Source organism: Onychostruthus taczanowskii, unplaced genomic scaffold, assembly GCF_017590055.1.
Source record: "Onychostruthus taczanowskii isolate IOZ18803 unplaced genomic scaffold, ASM1759005v1 scaffold11, whole genome shotgun sequence".
Taxonomy (NCBI): Eukaryota; Metazoa; Chordata; class Aves; order Passeriformes; family Passeridae; genus Onychostruthus; species Onychostruthus taczanowskii.
The window spans coordinates 602967-622047 of NW_024497629.1; positions in this window are offsets into that span (position 1 = coordinate 602967).

Consider the following 19081-nt stretch of genomic DNA (forward strand, 5'->3'; position numbering starts at 1 on the left):
TAAGTTATCACAGCTTCATCCTTTTCCTGGGAGAAAAGGATGAAGAGTAATGTGGCTCTTTTCACCAGGGTCTGTTCTATTTGCAAACACTTTTCTCTGCTGTTCCATTTCAATCCCATATAAACAATTATTAGAAATGCAGATTTATTTTTCCAAATGTAATTGTGTTCTGCAAACCACTCGAGTGCTGCTAACCATGACTAATGTTAGCTGGCAAGACTCACAGGGGCAGCAGCTCTTGGCTGTAGATGTGTTTGTGGCATTTCCCTTGGAAAGGAAATACAGAGGCTGAAAAATTATGCATAAAGTATTCCTTACACTCCCAAAAACACTCATTTGCCATTGCTACCTACAGTAAAAACAAATACACACTGAGGAAAAGCCTCTTACACAGGACTTCCTTTATAAGAAGGTTATGAGCACACTATAATTGTAGCAGTGCTGTGCAAGCTTTTTAACCAAGGACTTACAGGTCACTGCCACCCAATAATTACAATAAATTCAGTTTGCCTCTATTTATTTTTTTTTACTTTGCAAACTGGTACTGCAGCAGTGAAAAAGCCTGTGTGGCCACAAGATTGCAGCAGATGGATGTGCAAAGCAAGATGAAATTGTAAAAACCAGCAGATTCTTAGAGATATCACAGGCCAAAAAAATCAGATAAAATAACTAATCTGTCTTTTCATCATAGCAGTCTTCCTTTTGTGGGTGTCTGGGCACAGTCAAAGCTCAACTGATTAAATGTAGGCATCTGTATCAGGTAAGCTGGATTACATCTTATATTTCATTGCTTGTTTGACAGAACAAAATATCTAGGAAAATAACTTTTACTATTCATATTTACCTACAACATTTTTTTTAAAATTAGATATATATTATATTGCAATAGTGGACACAGGTATATGATGAAATTCGTATTCAGAACATTCATAAAGTATAATTATCTTAAGATAGCTGTACTATGACTACTGTTATTAAAAAGAATTGTTTCATTTATTTACTATGATATAACAGTTAGCTTGCCACAGAACAACTTTTCAATTCCATAAATACTCTTAACAGCTGGGGTTTGGTACATGCTAGAATGAGATCACTGCCTGTGTGAGGACTTGGCTCCAAAACCATCCTCTGGGAAATCACTGTTGTTTGACAAGTTAATTGTTGATCTAAATGCATTCAAACATGAATACCATGGCATGTTTATAGTAGGTAAAGGTCAGTGAAAATTGGGGGTTTCTAGTTCTTAAAACTGTCAAGATTTGAGAAATCTTTTATTTTAGAGATAAAGAGGTTGAAAATATAGTGTCTTTTCCAAGGTTTAATGGAAGGTCATTCAAGAACCATCATTAAAAAGCATTTATTCTGTAAAAAGTGTTCCAAAATTACTAGAATTGCTCAAGAATAACTTAATTCTCTTATCATTTTGTCTTTTTTCTTCTGCAGTGTCACTGTTGGTCCTTGTCTCTGTGAAATATTTGAATCTTTCTAGGACTGCACTTTCTTTTCAAATATTTGTGCAAGGACTCACACAAGGGAGTGCTGGAAGTTAACAGTGTTCTTCGGACAGGAGGATGATAAATAGCATTGAGAAGAATCCTGATTAGAAATCAGTTTTATTGCCTCCCAAACTTGCCAACTCACAAGTTCAGTTGTTTCTGCGGAAGTCTTTTAATGACTTAAAAAATATGCAAAAGAAAGACAATATTGATGGCCCTAATTGAGGTTGTTAATTACTCCAGATTTCCAAACTTACTTGGTGGACTTGAGAAGCACTAAGGTTCCAGTCATCAGCTTTGATTGCAGCAGAAGTTTAGGAGGGAAATGGTCACATTTCTCCTCAAAACAGACATTTATAAACTCAGGAAAAAATATTTTTTAGAACTTTAACCACAAAAAAAATATGATCAGGTAGGAAAACATTTGAAAACTGAGCTGCAAAGACAGACAATTGAGAAGAGGAGATAGGTAGAATTCCTGTCTGAGGGGTGAAATGAATTTCAAGGGTATGAGATGAAGTAGAACTGTATCCACCCTCACTACAACACATACACAAGTGGGAAGAGATTTAAGGCTCCCTAGACCTCTACTAATTTAGTATTTTCATGCTTGTTAGCACTTCTTTTTTTGAAAAAAAAAAAACCAAAAACAACCTGTTTATGGAGAGTTTTCTTAAATATTTGCATATAAAAATAATACTTCTGGTTTTTTTACTCTCTAATTTCTTATTTATAGTTGGAAATGGCCACAAACAAGGAAAGTAAAACAATGCTATACAAAGATTTAGCTCAGGCAGATAATAGAGTTTGGGAAGGTCACAGAATAAAGTATATAATAAAACAAGAAAGAGAATAAAACTTTCCAAACTGTAATTTGAGCATAAAATGTAAAAGACATTTTAGACATGCAGGTCTCATACTGTAAGCTGATCCCAAGTACAGTTTGATATGAATTTTCCCTTTTTCAGAATTCATGAGATATGAATGTGTGCATCTGTGGAGATCAAACATAATCCTTAAAAATTCATCACTAAAATATATAAATATTCCTGCTCTTTATATAAATTGCTGGGAATTTTATCATCCAAACTGTGGTACTTACAATTGTACACATCAGAGATCAAGGGAGGCATGTAAATGTTTTGAATAGAACATAGTTCATTATGGTTCTTTTGATCCATAGAGTTTTATGAGCTTTAGAAGGGACTCCATATAAAATTAAAGCACATTCATCCAAATAAAATGCATTGAAATAAAATGGAAGAATCTCAGTGAATATTCAGCACTGCAGTGCTTTTCCACTGCTCAAGGATAACACTGCTGAAGTCCTTGCTGCTAAATAACACCCTAATGATTTTTTCTGTCAGCTAAAATATAAAAATAACTGTAAATATTTATCTATCATTACAGGGACAGATCTCTATAAAGAACAAGATAACCACTGTGCAATATTTGCATATTTATTTTAAATGCAGTAAAGGCTTTCCTCTAAACCTAAAAGAGTGGCAATAGTCTTTTATACTCTATGTAAAGAGGAAATTTAGGTGGAGTTTCTATTTGTTGAACTTCCCAAATGATGAATGATTAATAAACTCCCAAGCCTCCCATATTAAGAATGTTTAAATAGAAATAAAATACTTGGATACAATAGAAGGGATTACTTTAATTTCATGTGTTTCATATTTTGGATGCCTCTTTTGAAGGTAATCCCTCAACTGCTTTTATTTGTAGTTAGTGGAGAGAAATAGAAACTGAGATTCACCTCATCCTACTGCAGAGGTTGAAAACAGTCCAAATTATTTTAAAAATATAGTATTTCTCGTAGATGGTAATTCTATTCAAGTTCAGTGGTCGTTGAAGCCACTAAGCCTAGAGCCTGTTGGAGTGTGTGAAGCTCCATCCCTTAATGCAAAACCACAGCAAATCACAGCAGAAGGGCTGACTCAGGAATTTCTAAAAGTCAGTGAAGTCAACAAATTTTGAGGTTAGCACGGCTTGGGAGGAGTGAAGATTTTTATTTACTACAGCAGTTTAGTTTACGTTACAGCTCTGATCACACCCCTCTTAGAGCAGAGAGAGCTTTAAAGTTCCACAGCAAACTCTTCCTAACAGATTGGTGGTGTCAGCAAGGTGCCAGCACCAAGGTAACACCGAACAAAGCTGCTCTTACAGCTCCCACAAGGCACTTATAATTAATGTTCAGGAGCAGTATTCTCCACAAGAGATCCCATTCAATGCATTCAAGGTGTTTTAATGAGCAAAATGCATGAACTTCCCCATTTGCTGCCAGATTAAACCTTACTTTACTTTGCTGCCCATGATTTGCTCCTGCATAGTCCTTTTCTCATGCAGGTTCTTATGTGGTGTTTGCACCATGGAATGGATTTACACCATGGAACGGGTTTGCATATGTCACAACAGCTTCATTTAAAAAAACCCACGCTGTTCAGGCACACAGTCTTAATGAAGGACAGAGGACAAAAAAAAAGTAGGACCGGATTTGCCATTTCATAAGAAGAGCAAATAAAACCAAGCTTTGGTGGAAAGTCAGAAGAGTTCTAGACTCAACTGTCATCCAGTAGTTTCACAATTAAATTTCTAACTGTTTCAGTGTTATGATCATGCACTAGATTCAAATAGGCTTTTATGATTTGTTCTAAACATAGTTAATTCTGCCTTGGACTCACCATATTCAGGGCAGTATGTGAATACAGGAGCTCATCTGCTCACCCATTAGAAAAGGAGAACCTTGTTCCCAGTGTTTGTCAAGGTTCTCTAAAAAATTTTGATCTAGGATTATCCCAAAGGCCACTGGGACTCAATCCTCTTCCCTGTGCATAACCCATGAGGTGTAATTTTTTTGGCAGACATGGTATGTCCCAAAGAAATAAAACATTCAGGACATTTAGAAGTGTGTGCATTTCCCTTCAGTACTTGGACACTTGGTGTACAGAGTCTGACTCCAACACATGGAGGATAAATAATGATACACTTGTTTTCAGTGGTTAACACAGGGCACTGTAACCATGTGCAACACCAGACATCCTCTTGGATCCTGAAGATCCTAAGATCCATGCCCAAACATTCTGCTTTGAGTGTTTTCTGAGTCATGTCAAATATTTCAAAACTCTGCTTCAGAGAAAGAATTCCAGAAACACCAAAAATGTCCCTTTGTCCTCCAATTCACAGCAGTTGCTTAAAACAAAACAAAACTAAAACAAAATAAAAAAGCAAAGAAGCAAAAAAAACAAAACCAACCAAAAAAAAAACCCAAACAAACCCAATCCAAAAAGCAGCAGACCCTCAAAGTAGTAGCAGTTGTTACTTTCTGTGAGTGGTTACTTTAGTTCTTTCAACATTCATAGACTGTTTAATTCCTCTTATGGATGAAATAGGTGTTTGTACTTGTAGGAGGACACAGAAGGACAAAATTGTCCACTGCTGTAAGTGTGCAACCACAGGCAACCAATAAAGCTTCTTTGATTTTCTGTCATATGTCATCAAGCTTCAGAACTTGTTTTAATCTCTGCTGCTTTCCCCAATGCATCCAAACATTTATGCCTTTGTTTCCCTTCCTGTTACATTTTTTTTTGCTTTCTGACTGAACTTCTGCTCCTGGTACCTTTGTGCCCTGATCAGCACAAGTCTCTGAAGAAGCTTCATCTGCTTCTGCAGTGTGAGCTCCAGGGCTGGTGCAGAGCTGGTCTCTGCTCTAATTATGGCACCAGCTCTAACTATATAATTAAGTGCAGGCAATAAGAAGAAAGTAATACTTTCAGTTTATTTGCTTTGTGAGGAATCACACTCATCTGGGTCAAAATGACCTGACACATACTTCTGCATGCCATCTGTTTCTGTAAATCACACACACTGCTTCTCAGTGCAATATTAACCCTCCTCCTTGTGTTTCATCGCTTATCCTGGATTGCTTTTTGATGGGCTATTTTGCAGAGGCCAAACCTTGTAAAAGCCTTGACACTAGGAAGTAAAAATTTTAATGTCTCAGGGGAGAGAACCTCTCAGTACATTCTGATCATTGGCATCATTAGTAAGATTGCAAGGATTTGGAGTTTGTCAAGTCAGAGGGGAACCAAGGATCAACAAGTCGAAATCCCTGCTCTATGCAGGACTACCCAAAACTAAACCATGTGGCTAAAAGCACTGCCTGGACACTCCTTGAATTCTGACACCATTAGCATCCTCACATTTCAAGAGAATCTTGAACAGTCATCCTGTTTCATGAAGAAAAGCACTACCAAAATGTGATCAAAACTGATAGCACCTTATTTAGTCATTTGCCTTGCCACAGCCCCTTCTCAAATTGTTGTCCCTTATGCTGCTGCCTTCATGCTCTTGAGAGTACACACCCAATAGCATTCCTAAAACATGGTCACCACCAAGCTTCTGTTGGTGGGCAGCACTTGAATTAAGCCTGTTCTGAATTGTGCCTCACTAAATACCCAGGAGTGTCACTTACCAGTGGTTTCTGAGCTGCAGGTTACAGAGGAATGGCTGCAGTTACAAGGGGAGCATCTGTCCTCCTTTTATCCTTTTACTGGTGACACTGATGGCATTGGACATTATCCTCTGGAGAACAACCTATATTAAGAACCCCCAGGGCTGGGGTCACCCAGAGTGTGGTTGCAGCGTTGAGATTTCAGCACCTACAGTACCATGATAAAGCCTTTTTTAACATGTCTTTGGCCACATCTGAGAAGAACACACAGTGGCTGAAATCACATCCCTTCAAACAGCAGCTGTTCTAGATGTAGTCCTGTTTTCTCTGTGGCATTCTTACCAGCAGTTTACCTGGCAAGAACAAGATTGAAAAAAACACCAAAAAAGAAAAGAAAACAAAACAAACAAACAAACAAAAAACCCCAAATATTTTAAATTAAATTCTATGATTTTACTTTTCTGGAATGACCATGTCTATTGACCTGGCATGCCTTACAATGAGGGCTGCCATGAGGAGACAGAATTAGCCCAGATTTTGGGATCACAAGCTTTTCCACAGTTGGAACAGCTTTGGGAAATGAGAAACACAACAGGGTAACCAAAGGGTTCTGTGTCACCAAGTATTTTTGGATCTGTTTGTTGTGATGGCAAAGTCATAGCAACTACCTCAGTCCCTGGCCTTCACCATGGGCAGTGGTTTTCTTCTCCTGCTCTGCAGGTCAAGGTTGTCATGCTATCACTCTTCATGAGGCCACTCTGTAACCAGAAGCACAGAAATACAAGGTGCATAGAAGTGAAATACAGCCCTTTAAAATGAGCAGGGAAACAGAATGAAGCTCTCCAAGCAGTGTAGTCAGGGAGGTGGGAATACGTGTGATATGTGTGGGAGTAGAAGGATAAGGCATGTATTTTTAAGACAGTTTTACTATCAAAAGTAGAATTTTGTTTAATTTCTCCTCTCCTTCAGCATCCCATTCAACCAGTTGGTGCTACAGCACACCAGATTTGGGGTTTGCTCTTTTTCTCACCATCCTTGTATGTGTCTTCTACAGTTTCTACATCTTTCCTCAAGTCTATGTTTGTACTTTGCCTATTTTTTCGTGTTTCTATCAGCTGTCTTCTCTTGTGCCTTATTTTTTCACTCCCCCATTTACTTTCTCTTCTGTCTTTCTGACTTACTGTGTTCTTCTGGCCTCCTTCCAGCTTTGCAGCAGTATTTGTCCTCACAGCATCTTGCAAGGTTTTCCTTGTGCAGATAGGTCTTTTCTTTTTCCTAAATTATTAAAAATTCTAGGCCTTTTCAGACTTCATTTTCAAGTACAACATTTTCAAGTGTATATTTGAGACACTCCCACCAACATCTGTTCACCTATTAAAAAATAAAAAAAAAAAAAACATAACTCTTGCTGTAGAGGTGTTAGATAGAAAAACATAATTTGCCTAAAAAGAAAGAAAAGCAGAAGGATTCTCTAAGAGAAACAACTTTGCCAAAACCAAAGATGTAATATATAAACACATTTCTACCACTCCTCATTTTGGGAACAGTTACACAGATTTCCCTAAACCAGGCACCTGGTAACTGATTGGCTGAATTACCCTCCAAACTCTGCTGCTCTCTTACCTTCTCCTCTTACTCAGACACTTGGTTTCCATGTAGACATTTCTGTGCAGACTTTTGTTGTGCTTGAGCTTGAGACCGAACCCTGCCCACAGAGCACATCAAACCTGCTAAATATCTCATTCCAGAAAAGAAAGTCTTTCAAATCCTAGACTTGTTTCAGAAGGAATGAAGTGGCCCATCAGAGCTCAGTTCAGACATAGACACAAAGCAATCTCATGCCCTTTGAGATGCACTGGGGTATCCAAAGAAATCCAGACATATTTGGCAGATGCAGCATTGAACCTACGAGAGATCTATGCATTTTGGGATGTCACCCTCAGGCCAGGGAGGGTAACCCCAGGCATCTCAGAACCTCTGCTCAGTGGTGCTGCACTGTGAGCACCTAAGGAAGTCTGTATTAAAATTCGACAATTATCATAAGCACCATATCTCAGCTTTGACTACATGACAATCCTTCCCTCCTCAGTCAGCACACACAGCTGTGCTGCTCTCACCTTTTAAGGTTCTCTTGGAGGATATTGCACAGTTTCCCACTGTAATCTAAGTCCCACTCAAAATAAGAATTTTTAATTCTGAGGATGGTGAGGCAATGGTAAAGGTTGCCCAGAGAAACTGTGGATGCCCAGTTCCTGGAAGTGCTCAAGGCCAGGGATGGGCTTGGAGCAAACTAATGGAAGGTATCCTTGCCTATGGCACCTTTGAAATTAGATGTTCTTGTTGAAATTCTCTGTCAACCCAAATAATTTTATGATTTTATGATTTGTTCTTATGAGGTATTGTGTTGTTTTGTATTTTATATATATATATATATATATATATATATACACATATAATTATTTCAGCAATGCATCATAAGGCTCATGATGATCTCAAATGATCTCAAACAATACTTCAACCTGACTCGGCCTGAGGCTGAATATGCAGCAGTGCTCCTGTTTTTCACAGCCTAACAAAGTAGGTATTGCCTTCACTCCCTTGCCTTTTTTGAATATGTGAGCCTTCCTACTTTTTTGTTTCTAAGTCATCAAGTCATCCCATTCATATGTTATTTTTCTTTCTAAAACATTGTGCAATGTCCCCAGTGAACACCTTCCCAATCTGCTCTCCATGATTTCCCTTCAAACCAGAGGCTACCCTCCTGCTCAGCCTAGTTTATTTGTTTCTTTCTTATAGTTCTATTCCAAGCTTTCTTGTCAGAAACCCAGAGACATTCTGAGTATGGTGCAGTGCTCTATGGCTCTCTCAGTTCATGGAAAACAAACAATTATAGCCAAAATCCAGCCATGAGATATTAGGGCAGAATTAGATATGTCTTGAAATGATCATTGTTGACAGGGGCTGAGTTTTCCTATATCAAGGTCCAACTTTTCTTAAACTTGTGAAACAAAGTAATATTTGTACAAATTCAGTACTGAGCTGACAATATTTCTCACTATAATGAGAGCAAAATAAACAAAAAATCCATCCATATTCATAGAAAATTTTCAGATCATTTTAGAAAATAGTTTTTCACTTTTAGCTCCCAGTTTACCAGCATCTTACTGCCAGTTGCAGTTGACCTGTCCATCCCTTGAGCTGGACTTTATCACCTCTTAACTGTCCCCATTCTGAGCCTCTGTGAGTCAATAGTCTCCAAAGATGGACTTAGGTTTTACATTTTCATTCCTATTTCTGTGTTTTCCTTTGTCCATGGAGTATCTTGGCTAGAGGAAGTCTTTAGCACTATGGAAATGAGCTCACATTTAATACTGATGTCCTTCCTCAAGCCAATTGCAACTGACTAGAGTGCTTTGATCTCCTGAGGGAGAGAATTTTCAATAATTACTTACTTCAGCCATATTAATTGTCAAAGTAAAAGGAAGACTTATCTCAGACTCCAGGACTGGGGAAGCAGACTCAGAAGCTGAGCCTTGAGGAGTTAGGAAGACCAGGTTGTTCAGCTGAAATATTTTGCTTGGTTTTCCTTCTGTGCTGCAGCAAATACTCCTGGTCTGGATCAGGCTTAGTAAGTAGGGCTTCCTTTGCTGGAAATAGTAAAGCCACAGTCACCTGGGACTGGCAGCCCTGGGAAGGACTCTGCAGTGAGGTGGCTGCAGAGGCAGTGAAGGACAGCCAGTGCCCCAGATCTGCCTCTGGGAACAGTCACACTCATCCTCCAAAGCTGGAACATTTTCTGATCTGCACCTTCCTTTCCCACCCATGTGCTGGCAGCAGTCCCTGCTTTGCTGTTCACATTGGGGAAGTGAGAGTTCACAATCACAAAATCACCTCGTTCAGCTGCCACTGCTGCTGATGTAGCTGAGCAAACTTCTCCCTGTCTATGGAAGGAGTGGCAGATCCCAGGAGTAGCTCAGCTCAGGATCAACCATGGGATGGCAGCACTTTGGGGGATTTTGCAGCTGGACTGTGACAGCAAGGGGATGGGAGGTGTTACTTGAGGTCTGGACCACGGAGCTGAGGGCTACATAACTGTAAAATTCAGAAGAAATGATACATCACACAAATCATTTAATTGTAGCTTAATATGAACTCTTTGATGTCCTTTGATTTATATTTGTCAGCATGTAAAGTTTAACAAATTATCTCTCCTGCCTATGCCACATGTGGAGCTGTGGCTTTGATAATTTTTGGTTTTCAGGACCAAGGAAAAGTACTGGAAGGCCACAGTCCATAGCTTCAAGACTGTAGAAGTTGACACTCAGAAACACATGAGCAACAGGGGCTGAGAGGGATTGTCTGGAAAAATACAAGCCAGACCTTATATGTAACATTTCCTTGGTATTGGTGGGAGAATTTTTGCTGTCCTGCCTGAGCACAGTGGATAATCAGAGTGGGAAGCACTGGGATGAAGAAAAGCCCTCAGGTATGCAAAGTATTAGATTAATTAAAATCAGTGCAATTTGCATTTTAAACATCTTTTGGGGGACTCTGTGGCTTGTGAATTGCTATATTGAATTGTAAAATCACTAGATTAAGTGTCCTGCACTTTGTGCGGCAGTCCAGTTTTCAACTCACCAATTATAGAGGGTTTCTTCTCTCCCCTCTTTCATTCCACATGCAAAAAACCCAAACAAACAAAAAAGCCAGTTGTGGAATCTAACTTTTAGTATTCTCAAATAAGGTTTGGGTGTTTATTTTGTTTTGTTTTTTTTGTTTTTTTGGGTTTTTTTTGTTTTTGTTTTTGGTTTTGGTTTTGTTTTGGTTTTGGTTTTTTTTTTGGTTTTTTTTTTTGGTTTTTTTTTGTTTTTCCAAACACCTCCTTTTTCATAGCCAAGGAAAAAATTCTCAGAAAAACCTGCATCTCAGCCCTGTTTTCATTAATTTTCAAATTATTGCAAGTGTCACTTTTAGCCCTTTTTAATTGGAGTGTAATGGGGCATCACTAGATTCTGTAACCTTGCAAGTCTGGCCTTTATCCCCTCTCATCATTTCACTTAAAGGTCAAATTTAGCAGGAGTTATGGCTGTTTCTATTAAGACCAAATTAGACCCATGGATGGAGGAGAATAATACTGGATACCCATTAAAAATGAGCAGTGCTCAGTGTGTTCATGGTGCATTTTTCCTCCTCTTTACCATTCTCAGTCTCTGTGAGACTCACCTGTCTTGCAGTCTCACATTGCCCGCCAGTGAAGGCAACACTGTTTTAACACTTGGCTCTACTAATACCCAGTGTGAGACCTATATTGACATTTAATAGTCAAAAAATATTACATCAAATATTACATCCCAGCAGATCCGATTCCTTTTTTTTTTTTTTTCAAAAAGCTTCATTTCATCCAGTAAAATTTACTGTGAAGTCCAGAACTATTCATGCCCAATCAGCATATTCACATCTCGGGACTGTCCATAGGACCATTGTTTTCATGAATCTCAGTGTATCTGCAGATTGGTTAAACTTGCTTTGGCAGAGCCAGTAAGTGTTTTGCAATAATCCCAGAAATCATCTGAATTTTAACTCCGTTCTCACAGCTTAATTATGCAGGAAGGATTGGCATTATACACCCAACAATTTGGAGGGAAGGTTGAGTATAATCATAGAAGAGCTTGGGTTGCAAGAGGCCTTAAAGATTATTAAGTTCCAACCCTCTGCCATGGGCAGGAACACCTTCCACTACTTCCACAGCTTCTCTGGAGAACCTGTTCATATTTGGTTAAGAAACTAAGTTTCGGTGAAAACAAGCATTGCATCCATCCTGTATAAAGGGAAGCATCTACAATACCCTTAAAATTATCTCCATTGGCATTTTAGGGGTAAAATAGTGTAAAAATACTTTAAATTTCTCATCTATTCAAGTTACTTTAAAATCATTTGTAACATAAAACCAGATAAAAAACACACGATGATGAACTTTAACAAACTCTACATGGATCTTATGCAGAAAAAAAGTTTGTCTTTTTTTCCCAACCAGAACAACAACAACTCAGAAAATGAACTTCCCTGTGGAAGTTAATCTACTTTGTTCCCTGCTCAATTCTATTTGTGAGCTTTCCCAAGTATTAAGCCACCTGTAAGGGAAAATATTTGTCTAGCAAACTTACAAGTGTTGTTTTCTTTTTCCATTCTCCTCGCCTTGTTAACATTTTGTGGGCATTGCAAAGTGAGTCTGAATAGCTTCAGTTCCTTTGTAATTGACTTGTTATTGGTTAAATTCAGAGACACTCCTGTGGAGTGTCTGATAATTGCATCCAGCACTGGGGTCCCAGCACAGGGAGGATGTGAATGTGTTGGAGTGAGGCCAGAGGTGGTACACCAGGATTATCAGAGGCATGGAGCAGCTCTGCTATGAGGAAAGACTGGGAGAACTGGGAATTGTTCAGCCTGGAGAGGAGAAGCTTCAGGGTGACCTGACTGTGGCCTCCCAATGCCCACCTGAAGGGAGTTGACAAGACAGATGGAGAGGGACTTTTTAGAAGGGTCTGGAATGACAGAACAAGGGGTAATGGCTTCAAACTTAAAGAGAGCAGGTTTAGATTGGCTATTAGGAAGAAGTTCTTCACTGTGAGGGTGGTGAGACACAGGAACAGGTGTTAACACCCAGAGAAGCTGTGGGTGTCCCATCCTTGTAAGTGCCCAAGGCCAGGTAGAATGGGGCTCTGAGAAACCTGGTCTAATGCAAGGTGTCTGCCCATGACAGGGAGCTGGAACTGGAGCACCTCACATGAGCTCACACCACAGATTTCCTGCCCTCTTTCTCCACTCCTGTGCACTCAGTACAGTGCCAGGTTATGACAGAGTGAAACAAAGGTGGGGACAGCAGGGAGAAGTTGGAATGGCACAGCTGTTCCTTTGCTTTGTGAAGGTCCAAACAACACCATTAGAAATAGGCAAAGCAGGCTGGGTACAGTAAAGGCTGGCTGAGTTGAATATGAAGATTTCATTAAAAACCACAACTTCTGAAGAACCACATCAAGTGTTCACTGTACCCCAGAGCCTCATGACCCATGTTTGCCCCACACCAGCAAGAGTTTCTATTCATGCTAAAAGACACTTCCTTTTCAGCATAATTTGTCCTTATATCCAGATATTTTATGCATTTAACAATATTTAAGCTAATTGAGACTAAGCATCCATTTAAGTCCTAAACAAGGGCTTTACTCTACAGGTTAGCAGGCAGATGGGGAGATCTCCACCTAATCCCAAGGAGAAAGAGAGAGTTAAAGAATTTTTTTGAATTAGAAACCTGAAGTCTGCTTTTGAATGTTCTTGTTCCATTGGGCAAGTTAAAATTAATAGCTGGTGCTATTAATTTTAATGATGCTCCAAGACCAGCAGAGGCATCTCCTGTTACTGAGCATCCCTCAGAGAGTGTGAGAACCACCTGCCCTGGCTCTGTCACCCTGAACAAGCACATCTGCACCAGAGTGTCCTTCTGTGCTGCACAGCCCAACTAGGAGAGAAGAAGTCAGGTTTTAAGAAGTTGGTTGAAAACTTAAATTTTCTCAACAGTAAGTGACAAAGAGAAACAAGAATATTACTAAGATTTGTAGCCTGTACCTGGTCATTTTGCGTTAAGAGTAATTATAAGTGATAAAATAAACTTTCCTAACCTAATTTTCTTACCCAAGTTGAAAGCAAAGAGAAAATACAATACTTGGGCTCTTCTTACTGGTTTCTGAGCCTTTCCTGACTCTAAGGGCATCCACACTTATTATCATAGAAACATAGAATCACTAATGCTGAAAAGATTACCAAATTCAACTGTGAATCTACCACCACCACCATATTCACCATTGAACCATGTCCCTAAGTGCTATTTCCATGTTTTCTGAACACTTCTGGGGTTGGTGATTCCATCACTCCTCTCAGCAGTCTGTTCCACTCTTTGACAACTCTTTCCATGAAGATTTTTTTCCCTGTTCACTAATGCAAACCTTCCCTGGGGAAACGAAAGACAATTTCTGTATCCTAGGAAAGATAATCCAATCTGGCCTTAAATACAACCACTGTAACAAAGCAGCCAAGGACATGCCTTGATTTTGGATAGTTCGACTTTGGGCTGTCTCCAAGCCAGCTTTCAGTAAGCTTAGATATGTGACAAATGTTTTATAGGGAAAACCAGCCCAAGAATACACAATTGTTTATCATAGTGAGAACATCTCAAAAATTTTAGAATCAAAGTTGTTTGCATTCCTAACTTCAACTTTATTTATGATAACTATCAACCAGAATTGCCATGTTTATAATTTATTTTTAAAATACTGGGTGAATAGGACTATGACAGTTATAGACAAAGACTAGAAAACTAAAATTTATGAGAAGAACACAAAAGCATGGGATGATTTCTCCCTAGTTACTTTTTCAGGGAAAAATATAATCAATCATAATTCTCAATCTGGCTTTGTTAATATTTCCAGTTTTAATTATGCACACACCAGAATGATAATCAGGGAAGAATCATACCTGCTAATGTGTGATCAGAGGAGACAGCTTGTCCTAAACGTTTCTGAGTGACAGTGGTCCAGGAAATTAACAACTGTCTCTACATATAGAGAGACAAAGTCACAATTAAGAGGATAGCTAATAAAATAAGAGCTTCTGCTGGCCATATTTATTCATCCAGCACAGGTCTATTTGTGGCATTCAATTAAAAGTGTAAATCAGTGCTACTGCTTTGTTAAAATTGCAATACACTATTTCTTGCAGTGGTGCATTGGTTTTAACATTGCTCTGTTCCAGCTTGCCAAGGTCATCAAAAGTAAATTCTGAGAAACCAAAGATCCCCACTCCTAAAAACAGCTGCTTCCCATGGAACAAAACCTTGAAGGGATAAAATTCAATGCAGAAAGTGAGAGACTTTCCCAGCATCACCCTTAAATATAAGCTGAAATAACATATGCTGGAAATCAAAGAGTTTTGTGAGACAATGGTGACAAGAGTTTTGGCTGCTTTTCTGGTTTTTTCCTAAGAGATCATCCTTCTGGGAGCCCTTGTGACTTGGTTTTGGGAAAGGAGAGTATAGCTTGCAAAAGGAAGAGTTTGTGGAAAACATAACAAAATTAGTCTGTATAAGCACATGCTATAGGCAAATAGTTTTCTCCACAGGACGCCAATTTAGCTCCAGAAATGTGGAGTCTATGCATTATTTATCTGCCAGAACACAGAACCTAAAGCTTGGTAGGAGATAGATGACTTGAGCTTGTATGAAGGTACTCTAAGATGACAGAAGTCACAGATTATGAGAGACGTTGTTGCAGGGGGAAAACCTACTTAGGTGTTTAACCTAAGTCAGAACAGAAGCAGTTTATTCATTTTTTATCAACACATGATTAACTGACAAATGGTGAGCTGTCTGCTCAGAGTCAGGAGCACTCGTGTGACAGATGATGACAGGACTGAATACTTAGAGATGTTAACTCCTACAGGTTTCTCACTGTGCTGTCCCCCCTGGCTGGGTACCAGATCCCTCCAGCATCCCAGGGCGGGGGGTGTTTGGCCCAGTCTGGGCAGGCTGGTGATGTCACAGGGAAACTTCTGGCACACCCAATCCAGGCCCACTCTGCTACTCCTCTCCCTTCAAGATCTCTCTACTACAATACAAATGCTCATGCCACTCCTTTAGTTCTGTTTGGGATGACTCTTCATTTCAGAAATCCTTTTATAACTCACCAGTGACTATTTCATATGGCTGATGGTCAACTTCTTTCTTACTATGATGAATTTGGGGCACACTGGCCTCCAGTTTGTGTGTTTATCCATGGTCCCTGTGTGCTCTGACACTCGAGGCAAACAGGGATGATTGTCCAGGCTGTTTGCCAAGTGGGCTGTGCAAGCTCTCCATAAAGGATGACAGCCATATCTCCTTAAACTGCATCTCTGGCTTTGAATTTTAATACTACAATTTTGATTGTTCTACTTAAAAGATGTTGAAAGAGGCCATTTGCTCTCATAGTTTCCTGCTTGAGTTCCCAGTGGTCTTTTCCCCTTGAAGTTTATTCCTTGCATACAATAAGTCTTCCTTTTTTTCATGTCTCTGTGTTTGTACTGATAAAATTGTCTTTAACCTTAGCTGCTTATTCTATTCACTGCCTGTGGGCTGAAGCCATAAATCTCTAACAGCCATAACCAGAGCATCTGGCAGCCATTTTACATTTGGTTCACAGGAAGAAATTGCAAAGGAGACTTATCTGTAAAGCTTTCTCCTTGAAAACGTGCAGTTATTCCCTTTGTTTTGAATAGAAAAGGGGGATATAAATGATCCTAGGTGTCTCAATAAAATATTACAGGGCAAACTGTATATTCCTTGCCCATGCAAATCACATTAGTGAGAGCTATGGATTAATTGGTCCAATCCCCATATAATTTTATCACATTTTCTTTGCTCCTTCCCTGCCATATAGCCTCATTAAACAGCTTTCTTTGCCATGTTGAGAGAGAAAAAAGTAGCTGCACGCCATCATAACTTTGGTATGCATGTACATAATGAATTTGAATATCTATTATTGCAGAAATAAATACAGATAGTGATCTCTCTGTTAACATTCTCTGTACACAAAGACAAATGAAAAGACAATGTTATTAGGATCCTAAAGAGAGTCAGTATAGACCAAAGGATGGCAGCTAAATTAGAAGCAGGGGCTGTAGGAAGTTTTAACTTGCTTTTCTCAGACTTCTTTACTATGATCAGATTTTTTCTGCAGTACTGATGTGTATCTTTTGGCAGGCCAGACAAGGAGTTGTAGTACCAGGGGAACTATTTACAAGCGTAAAAGTATACACAAGAGACGATATGAGTGTATCCTCAAGTATGTTACTGATGTGCTAACACAATTTCATGGATCCCAGTGGACTGCATTATGTTTCACATAGCAGAAGCATGGTGCTGCTGGCAGTAAAATACACAGAGACCTCCACTTTTTTTGGCAAGTTTATTAGTTTCTGGGCTCAGCTGTCTCTACCTGCACTTAATATTTCCGCAAGCATTAGTGAATTGAAAAGCTGACGGGAATCTCTGGCCTCACTTGGAGCTCAGGCAACTTATGATGGGATGTTTTGGTGCTGTTAAGATGCCACAGACTGTTGTGCTTCCTGCACTAGGTTAAAAATCATCTTGCAGATGTATTTTTACTTCTGTGAGGCTTAGTACAAGGCTTACCAGGGGTGGGAAGTCTTTCTCTTCAGTTCTTCTCATGCCAGCTCCAGATAAAGTCAGTTTTGGCTATTGAGCTTGCAAGAGATAAGCAAATCCTTGGGCCTGAGGGACAATTGCCTATCATGAGGTCTGCTTTTTTAATTAAGAGGACTGAGAAGCAGCGACCTTGCTGTACTTTCTCTGCACAAGTGCAGAAGTAGGATTAGTGGTGCACTCTTCTGGGACATTGCATTAATTTGAGGGAATCTTGCTTTGAAATGAGCATCATCCAACTTCAGCCAATTTCAGTTCTGTAGCCCCAGCAGCTCAGGACACATCACTTTCCCTTTACCCAAAGGAAGCAAAGCCTCCTTCATAAGGAGGTAGGTGAACATGTATGTGAGACTGACAACTTCAGCTGTGGCCCCAGTGTTAAGAAGGGGGCTTGTCAAAGTGTACTGCAAAGAATGTGAGGTGTGCTTGGGCCAGCTGAGGAACCTGACTCCTCGGGAAAAATAAATTAACACAGACACACCTCATTTAACAGAAAACCTCTTCCTTGTGCTCAATTATATGTGGTGGTTGCAAACGAAGAAGGAGGAACACTGTGTAGTAGTAGGTCTATTCTATAAAATAAGGCCAAAACAAACATGTTCAAACTAATTTTTGAAGAGCTAATGGTAAGTGTGCTAAGCCACAGACAAGATACCACAGCGCATCCTCAGGAGTGACAGGGAGTATGTGGCAAGTCTGCAGTCAGGGAATGGGATGTGCTCTTCTGACTGCACCCTGATCCCAGGAGTCCCAGACTAGGTTTGGAGCCAGGCAGCTCAGCCAAGGCTGAGGAAAAGCTCATGCACAAAATCCACTTCCCAGGCTGAGGCAGTTTGTGTCACATTGTCTGGGAATACTTCCTATGTGATTGTGGAGTGAGACCTTAACTGCCATTTGAAAACCTCCATCCTGATGGCTGATATCAGTAATTTATCCTGCATTATCCAAGCCACATCCAGCCACTGCTTAGAGCTGAATCCCATCACCCTGAGTACTCTAGTGAAAAGCAGTGGTGGTAAAATATCTTGAGTAAAGCTTTTGACATGTGAGTGTAAAGCATTTTCTGTGATTGAGAAAAATGCTGGATGAATGGGCTTAAATGGGCTGGATATTAGTTGGATTACCAGGCTTAAAGGGCAATAATGAATAGCTCAGCATCCAGCTGGCAACTACTAAGTGGAGTACAATAGGGAGTGATTCTGGGACAATATTATTCCACATCTTTATCACTGGCCTGAATGATCAGACAGAATGCATCTTCAGCAAATTTGCAGGTGAAGATGGTGTGTGGAAATATGTCAAATGACAGTAAAACTTCAAGTCACAAGGAACTTGATGAACTTGAGCCTGGGAACAGCAGAAATCTCATGATGTTCAGAAATGAAACAACACAAAATTCTGCCCAGGGATCTTTCAAACTGCATAATTGGCTGCTACAGCAGTAAACTTCTCCTGCTTGTTTATAGGAAATTCATGCCTGCAATGTTGTAATCTGCTTTGGGTCTCCTATTCAAGAGTTTATTGTAAAAACTCTTGCAGAGTGCTAACAAAGTTGTCATGGACTTAGAGGATACAACTGTCAAGAGGATGGAGGAACTGAGTTTGTTTAACCCGGAAAAAGGAATCCTAAGAAGATCTAATTGCAGACCACTTGAAGGATTTTAAAAGGGATGGAGCCAAATTCAGCTCAGTAATAGTGACTGGTGGTAAAACATTCAGCAATAGCCATGAAATGCAGCTTGGGTGGTTGAGGTAGGTTAGTAGGAAACCATTTTCACTAGGTGGGTGCTGCAGGCCTGGAATAGCTTGCTGAGAGAAGCTGTTGAATTTCCAGTTTCTGAGGCTCTCAAACTCCAACCAAGCAATGTATGGTTGACATGA